General features: G+C 39.8%; 2 non-coding genes across 2 annotated transcripts; both read right to left on the bottom strand.

Annotated features, from left to right (window-relative positions):
• Window positions 1-3,460: 3,460 nt before the first annotated feature.
• LOC145677108 (5S ribosomal RNA) lies at window positions 3,461-3,579 on the bottom strand. Its single transcript, XR_014129636.1, has one exon. It is a non-coding gene; the product is annotated as a 5S ribosomal RNA (ribosomal RNA).
• A 177-nt stretch (window positions 3,580-3,756) lies between these two features.
• LOC145677103 (5S ribosomal RNA) lies at window positions 3,757-3,875 on the bottom strand. Its single transcript, XR_014129631.1, has one exon. It is a non-coding gene; the product is annotated as a 5S ribosomal RNA (ribosomal RNA).
• Window positions 3,876-9,024: the final 5,149 nt, after the last annotated feature.

The raw sequence follows: 9,024 nt of genomic DNA, 5'->3' as shown, positions 1-9,024 counted from the left end.
CACATATACTAATTAATCGAATAGCAGCGAGAATTTCGAATGAAACTAAGCAACTATCTCAGACACTTTTGATGAGTCTGTATATCGAAAACAATTCATTTCAATCGTAAATCTCCTCTATAAAGGGGTTTGTGGCCCTCATAAGGGCCGATTTGTATGAGATATAGGTCTTACATTTATGCCTTCTTCTCAGTTTTCTTGGGCAGAAGTACAGCTTGAATGTTGGGCAAAACACCACCCTGAGCGATTGTAACTCCAGACAACAACTTGTTTAATTCCTCGTCGTTACGGATAGCTAACTGCAGATGACGTGGAATAATCCTAGTCTTCTTGTTGTCACGAGCAGCGTTGCCTGCCAACTCAAGAACTTCAGCTGCCAGGTATTCCATGACTGCAGCCAAATACACGGGAGCGCCAGCACCAACTCGTTCGGCATAGTTACCCTTTCGCAAAAGACGATGGATTCTGCCTACTGGGAATTGAAGGCCAGCCCTGCTGGAGCGGGACTTGCTCTTTCCCTTGACTTTTCCACCTTTGCCGCGACCAGACATTGTTCAATATTCTTTCGTAATAAGATGAGAGGAAAAATTGCGGCCTCCACAGGTCCACAGGTCCACAGGTTAACATGACAATTTGGTCGAGTTTGAGTACCGGGCTGTAAGCCCCTGCCTCTTATAGGAGATGATTATCCATTTGAAGTGACGGCATGTGAAGTGATGTCCAAATCAGCAACTGTCGCTGATCACCAGGGAATGTGAAGTCTGGTAAAAGTCCTGTATAATGCCTGGGGAGCTGTGAGTCCGGTCGTTGCTGTTGATAGAGTTTTAGCACTGGAAGCTGAGATGAGTCCTGATTGGCAGCAGCGATGACCAATGAGGCGGCCTGGAGTGGCCCTCATAAGGGTGTGGTCCTGAATGCATGAAAAGATCGTGATTAATTGAAGAATTCACTAAGCATGTCAATGAAGATTGACAGCTTGCTGAAAATGTCTTGTTCTTCTTTCAGTTTCGGCATATACTTCTTGAGGAGAGGGAGTAATTTGAGGAGTTCAAAGTCCTTTAAGAGTTGAAGAAGGTCCTTTAAGGAATTGGCAGCAGTGTCTTCGGATGCTGAAGGAGATGTATCTTTCTTTGGAAGAGAAGGCCATGCGGTTCGGTCGTCTGTACTAGAAAAAGGCTTGGTAGGCTTCGTGGTTGGTTGTGTCGTGGGAGTCGGCGTTGTTTCTGAAGAAGCGGTCTTGTTGGTTTTCCCCTGGAGTAGGCGTTGAATTTTAGGACATCCTGAGTAATTTGCAGGGTGATCTCCCGTGCAATTGACGCATTTAGCAGGCGTAAGCGAGTCTCGTTTGTTGCACTCAAAAGTCCAGTGGGCACCGGCACATTTGACACAGCGAGGTTGTGCATTACAAGTGCTTTGGCCGTGGCCAAAACGTTGGCACTTGTAGCATTGCAAATAAGCTTTAGAACGATATGGTTCAATGCGGATCTTCATGTGAAGTAGTAGGTCTTCCTTGAAAATTGTTGTGGCTCGCAAGGTTTTCCTCATTGTCACTAAGAAAAGGGGAAAGAAAGTTTTCCCCAACGGGTCTTGTATGTTCCGTTTAGATAGTTGGGTGACTGAAAGGACTGGATAACCTTTGTCCTTCAGTTCAGAAATGATGGCATCAACATTGGTGTCAAGTGGCAAATGACGAATCACTGCCTTGACGACGTCAATCTTTTTCTGAATTTCCGTTGCGTATTCAAGCTTTTCTTCTGAACAAATTTCTTGTATAACAGAAAAGTCTTCCTGCAGACTACACTTGATCTTGATGAAGCCTTTCATAAAGCGAAAGGTGGGGGTTTCCTTACACTTCCGCTGCATCTTGGCTATGAGTTCGTAGCCCCGATAATAGGGGCAGTTATAGATGTACATCCAAGTTTTGGATGTTTCGTTGGTAGCATCCATCGGTTCTGGGTCGGTGTTGGCTCCTGTAAGAGCCGCAAATTTGTTTGAGATAGGAACCGGAGTGACAGGTTCGGCAGATGGTTTGCAAGTCTTCTTTGGTAAGTGAAAGTCCGCATCTGGTGCATCTGAGCTTGGTTGGCTGGTTGGGGTAGAGGGGGTGGAGTTCCCCTGAGACACAGATTGTATCATTTGGAGAGCCATTTTACTGTAATCTGGTGAGTTCTGCTGTACTGAGGGAGCTGGTGAGTTAGTACTGGATGATTCTGTAGGGTCACCATAGACTGCCTTATGATGTATGCGGGGGTGCGGTCCTGAACACCAGGCGCACGTGTCTTCACAGTCCCAAATATCTAACGTATTGAACTGTCTGGGATCCGCTGGTATCTCCCGTTCATAATTGTAAGAAAGACCTGTACGTAGGCGAAGACGCACTACACGTTTTTCGGTTGTCATATTTGAAGCGCGAGTAAGTGCCTTCATTCCTCACTGATTTCCCGACGCTGATGCGGCCTCCCATGAATCAAGTCAGTTTTGTTACTACTTCAAGCGTGCACCCGAGTGCATCAAATGAAAAGCAAGGCAGTTGGCGCGAATTGAAACACGTACTGTAATTTAAATGAAGTCGATAAATCGGCGGACACATCTAATTTTGCTGAACGAGTGAGTCATCATGCCACCAAAAACTAGCGGAAAGGCTGCAAAGAAGGCTGGTAAAGCCCAAAAGAATATCTCCAAGGGAGATAAGAAGAAGAAGAGGAGGAGGAAGGAGAGCTATGCCATTTACATCTACAAAGTTTTGAAGCAAGTGCATCCTGACACTGGCATATCTAGCAAAGCTATGAGTATCATGAACAGCTTTGTTAATGACATCTTCGAGCGTATTGCTGCTGAAGCTTCTCGTTTGGCCCATTACAATAAGCGGTCAACTATCACCAGCCGGGAAATCCAAACAGCTGTGCGCCTTCTTTTGCCTGGTGAACTTGCCAAGCACGCTGTAAGTGAGGGTACGAAGGCTGTTACCAAGTACACAAGCTCTAAGTAAAAATCTTCTTCAAGATTTTTCATTTCAAACGGTCCTTGTCAGGACCAACACATTATTCGAAAGAGTTAAATCACGAAATTTGCTTCATTCTGTTATGTAGAAACACCTTGAAATCCAATTTCTATATGCTGTTAGTAAAAAAGTAAAGCACATAGCGGAGATGTGTCGTGCTTGTATACGAAAGGCATTTACTCGCCGGAGATCTACACTTAGTCATAATAATTTACTTTTAAAAAGTGGTAATACATTCCGTGTTAAGTATAGTAGTAGGTGCACACGGATCGGAAATCAGGTTATTTTAATGTGCCGTGCAAATAAACAGGCTGTTAGTGTAAGAAATAGTGGGTATAACGCTTAGAATATCGATTAATCGCTATGAAATAATGTTGATAAATTATCTCTTGAAAGTACTATAAAATTAATGTTTCTAGTATTTTCGTACTTGAAGGATAATGAAATTTGAAAAAGAGATGCCAACAGCACCTGGTGTTCCCAGGCGGTCACCCATCCAAGTACTGACCAGGCCCGATGCTGCTTGACTTCGGTGATCGGACGAGAACCGGTATATTCAGCATGGTATGGCCGTTGGCGAATGCATATGGCTTCGAGTGAGTTATTGTAGCTACGTAGGTTTGTCGGTGAATACTCAAAAAGACCAGCGCGTGGAAAGCGTTGCTAATTGTTTTAAGTAATGCATGATTACGAAATTATCGTGGTGAACGATGTGAGAATATTCGTCTTTGTGAAAAACAAAATTAGAAAAAGTATACCAACAGCACCTGGTGTTCCCAGGCGGTCACCCATCCAAGTACTGACCAGGCCCGATGCTGCTTGACTTCGGTGATCGGACGAGAACCGGTATATTCAGCATGGTATGGCCGTTGGCAACTACCTTTTCTTCAATGTCCTGTTAAGGAAGTATGTTTTAAGTAAGAATTGACATTATTAACTATAAAGGCAAGCATATTAACGTCGTTAACATTACTTGGAATATACTAATATTCGAATAAATATTTGAATGTTCGAATGATGAGTGATTCGGATGTTCATAGTGCCACTGTGTCCTATCGAGTTTACTATCACGAACCACGTATGAAATTGTATATAAATAAATAAAAATAAATCCTTTATTAAGTATTGATTACAGGAAAAAGGCAAACTTACATTCTTTAATGTACACAATGAAATGTATGAAAGATATTTTTAAGATATGTTTCACTTACCCTTTATAACGCAAGGTAGTTTTCAGTGTAGCATTCTCTTCAGCTGCGAGATAACGTAAGGCAGATGATCATTCAGTCGTGAAGCACTAAAATGTAATATACATTTTAACTATTATCGATAAGAATTATTTACTGCAGGGATGCAAATAAAGTGAGGCAAATTAGTAAATAAAAACCGATACTGTAACTGATAATATAATTAGTTGTATCTGTATTAGTTGTATATACAGTAATCGCACGATTATCCGCGGAGTTGGATGTTGGCATAATCGCGCATAATCAGCAGTATGAGCAGAAAAGGGAAATGAAATGAAATATTTAGATTTACGTCGCATACTTATACCGGTTACGCTAAAGGAGACGGTGATGATGAGTACTGAATGAAGAAAGTGGGAGGAAACGGGAGAAACCCGAGAAAACCCATGAGCACGGTCTTTATGCACGACAAAGTTCACACGGCACGAGCTGGGATTGAATCAGGGACCCCAAGCACCGGAGGCCAAAAAACGGACAAAAAGTCTTTCGTGCAACTTTCGTTTTCGGTAAAAAGTTTACACATAATTTAGAAAGAGTAGTTTTCTGGTCTTTTTATTTCACAAGTTGGTTCATGTCTATATTTTTTACATGCATAAAAAATTTTTCAACTCCCTTGCTTATTTCCTGTTAAAGACCTCTACCTCTGATTGTATTTTTTGCACATATTCTTATTGTTTTCAGACAACATTTCTAAAAGCGTAATTTATCGTCAGCAAGAAAAGAAAAGGAAAGCCTCGGATAGTGGAATGTGTACTGTATATATATATATATATATATATATATATATATATATACGTATTAGTATATAGTTTTATTTTATACGTCTCCTATTATTACACAATGTGCAGATATTGTCAAAGCGCAAGTAAATATGTATAACTCCCCGTTCTGCACTTAATAACTTGAAAGAAGTTCGGGGAAGGTAGTGTAACAGAAAGTGCAAACAGAAATGAGGGTTTAAAGGCATTTAATATTATTCCGTAGTAGTATGATTTTTTGTAAAAAAATATATATATATATATATATATATATATATATATATATATATATATATATATATCTAAACATACATATTCAATGATATAGTAAGAGGTTAGCAGCACTGATAGAACTGCAGAAAGTACAAAACCGTTAATAAGAAAGAGAGAGAGATGGTGGCCGCTTTTGTGCTTTTCATTGGCTAATTCCGAATTGCGCGCGAATACGTACGAGATTTCTTTCTTTTTCCTCTTCGCAGCCCAGATGTTGCCAATTAGAAGTTTTTAGTACTACATTTGTATGAAAATGTTGCCTTTAAGAAATGTGGTTTGCATACAGAGAAAAGAGCAAAATGAATATTTACCTTAGTGGGCATGAAAAAAGACGAAACATTTTGCAAGATGGACACACGAACTTCCTTAATGCAGGCGTTCAGTACATTATTGTAAAGAAAAAAACACTAAAAAGAATTACTTCAATATCCCTAGCAACATTCAACAATTCATAGAGAAAAATCTTTATTTTGAGAACAATGGAAAACTATGTAATTGTAGATAACTACTAAATTTAATGATTAAGGAAAACGTTTAGGCCCGGCCCTTCAGAAAGAAAGTGCACAGAATATTCTCTCATGGAAGCAATTGCAAAATCAACATTTTGTTTGCAGTTATAATTAGAGGATCTATATACAGGGTGTTCGAAAAAGAATGTATCCTCTTGAAAGAAAATATTCTCTGGGCCCCTAATCCTTTATATACCGAAAGGAAGTTTGTATAGCATTTTTTCTTACCTTCGTTAGAAGAATTGAAAGTGACTACTATCGTGACACGGGAGATATTTAATCGATAGTCGAATTACTCACATACTCGAATGAACACGTCTCTTGTAAGGAGAGGAAAGGCTTCTGTGATCCGCTATCGCAGCTGTGTCATATCTGCAGAGAATGTTAGGACACAAACGTGATCTTTGAGAGCCTCGTGAAAAGAAGTCGCATAGTATCATGTGTGGAGACATCGGGGCCATCTGAAGAACGCTTCATCATTAGGACCAAGGGCGAGTTACGAAACACTCTGGGATATATTTATTAACATAACTTCTCGTCATTCTGCAAGTGTGGTGGAGCTCCATCCTATTGGAAAAGGAAACCTCGGGAGCCCTCTTCATGTGTAGGTATCGTTCACATGTGAAGCATGTGAAGATAGATTACTGTACTATCGTGTACCTAAAATCATTTTCTACGAATACGAACATGTCTACACTGAAGGCAGTGCAGCTCTTTTTCTCTTTTTTTTGGTCATGTATTGTAACGCGGGGCAATGCACACAATAACATGTAATGTTGTGTATCATCATAAAGGGCCAGGGCGATGATTGGATCTTGATGGACGTGGAGAACTGATAGGTGATGTGAGTGGTATTGTGATCTATGGTTGTATGTTTACTGATGAATGCATAAGGAGAGGTGAAGGGGTTGCCTTTTTTTTTATGTCGATCGGGAGGGAAGCGATTGGGAAACTTTTGACTTTGTTTTTCAACCGAATATATTGATTGAATAGGTCGCCGACAATTTTACGGGGCGTCACGTCGTTGCCTTTTTCATGTCGATCGCGAGCGAAGCGAGCGTTTTTTTTTTTTTTTTTTTTTTTTTTTTTTTACCGACAATATGTATTGAATCGGTTGCCAACACCTTTAGGGGCGCGTCACGTCCTTCTTTCTGTGCTGATCGCGAGCGAAGCGAGCGCGAAATTTTTGACTTTTTTTTTTTTTTTTTTTTTTTACCCACAATATTTATTCAATCGGTCGCCAACACTTTTAGGGGTGCGTCACGTCCTCTTTTCTCTGCTGATCGCGAGCGAAGCGAGCGCGAAATTTTGACCTTTTTTTCTCTTTTTAATTCTTTTTTTTCTTTAAGAAAAAATATTGATTTCATAGGTCGCGAACATTTTTACGGGATGCAACATCGTTTATTTGTTTTTCCAACCGTCTTTCTGTCTTGAGCCCCCGCCAAGTTAACTTTATGGTGGACAAAAACTATGTGCGGTGGGTTACCGCGGGGTTCTCCCGTTTCCTCCCACTTTCTTCATTCCACCACCATTTCAATCATTTCTCATAATCAGCGCCTCTTTTAGCCTAAGCGGCATAACGTGGGACGTAAAACAAAGATTTCCTTTAGTTGCTTTCTGTCTTGATTACGAGCGCGAAATTTTTTACTTTTTTTTTCTTTCTTTTGATATTATTCATTTAATAGGACGGCAACACCTTTACGGGCCGCCGCGTCGTCGTTTACACTTCTTCAGCCCATATTCTTTCTGCTTGTTCGTTTTCCGGCATCTTGTTATCACCGCCCGCGGCAATGCCTATGTCTTTCATCGCTTTTTGAAGCAAATCTTTAATAAATATGCACTCTCACATTTGTACTAATATGCATACCACAGTGGATAGACTGTAACTAGGAAAGCAGAAGCCTGCATATCATATTATTTAACAGTTGAAAGTGAACTGTCATTTTAAGTTTGATTTTGATCAGATGAGTGCAGTTCAACTCGTCGACAATTGTGAAGATTCTCGAGGTTAGGGACCATCCATTTTGTGCTTTGTAATGAAAATGGCTGCAGCCAAACTTCTCTGATCTGAATGAAACTTGGCATGATGATACATCTTGACCTGCTCTACAAGTTTATTTAGTATTTTCCGTTGCGCAGGCTTTTGCTTCTCCAGGTTCTCCCATGGAACTGAGAAACGTATTCAGTCGAACTTCTGCGGTAAGTCAGTATATCATCCTGAGAAGTTTGATCGAGATAGCAGAGGTTCGACTATTCGTTTTTCAATTCCATGTGATATTACAACACGGTGAACTAAATTTATATAGAAACACTTTGATTTTGTTTTGTTTTTTGCTAGCATTAAACTGAGAAAATGTTATTCAATAGACAGAGAACACCACTCAAAGAAAAGTACATCATAAGAATATATATATGGTTGCTGTGGTTCTCGGTTTAATTTGCTAGTTAAGAAACTTGCTCTAAATAAGTACATCTTACAGGTGAAAAACTAAGCCAGGCGATAGAATTAAATATAAAGTTATACACTTTTATTTTACGTTTACTAGTGTTGGGTTACTACTGTAAAATAAGTCAGTATATATGAAAGATAACTGTATTAGGTACTATTTTCCACCGGCGGTGTATTCTTGCATAGTGTACTTAATGTTTACAAGCGGGGCGCTACTAGTATGGATGCATGACAAGTGCTATTGAAACTCGAAAACTAACTGGTTTCCACTACCCTTGCTTATACGTATACCCGCGTCGCCTTCGCTCCTGTTCACTTTGGACGCACATTCTTGCTATCGCTCAGGCCCCCAGCTTTCTCCTGTTTTGGCTCCCTTAAATAGTATTCGTGCTTTTTATTGGCCACCTGGCAAAGCACTTGTAATGATTTTACACCAGTAACTCTAAAATACATGTGTATTACTTTATTTAATTCTGTCGTCTGCAGAATTTTTTTTTTTCGTACAAATATGCCTTTTCATGCAGAACACTGAATTTTGCCTGTAAATTTTTGAGAATATGCTGTGACGAAACTTGAGCACCGTTCTTCTTTTCTTTCTTATCACGAGTCTTCTTTAGCCTAATGAGCACAATCATCACACGATAACGACTATTCTTTTCATTTAACTTGTAAACAAGTTGAACTAATAATAATAATTGATGTACAAAGGAGAAGTGTCCTACATATTTGAGGTAAAAAATAAAATAAATATACTTCTACTTCATCCGTGTTTACAAAGTTAAATGTT

Source organism: Thermobia domestica, unplaced genomic scaffold (assembly GCF_964235325.1).
Source record: "Thermobia domestica unplaced genomic scaffold, izTheDome1.hap1.1 HAP1_SCAFFOLD_609, whole genome shotgun sequence".
Taxonomy (NCBI): Eukaryota; Metazoa; Arthropoda; class Insecta; order Zygentoma; family Lepismatidae; genus Thermobia; species Thermobia domestica.
Note: the sequence above shows the minus strand (reverse complement) of the source record. Positions and strands in the feature narration are given on the sequence as shown.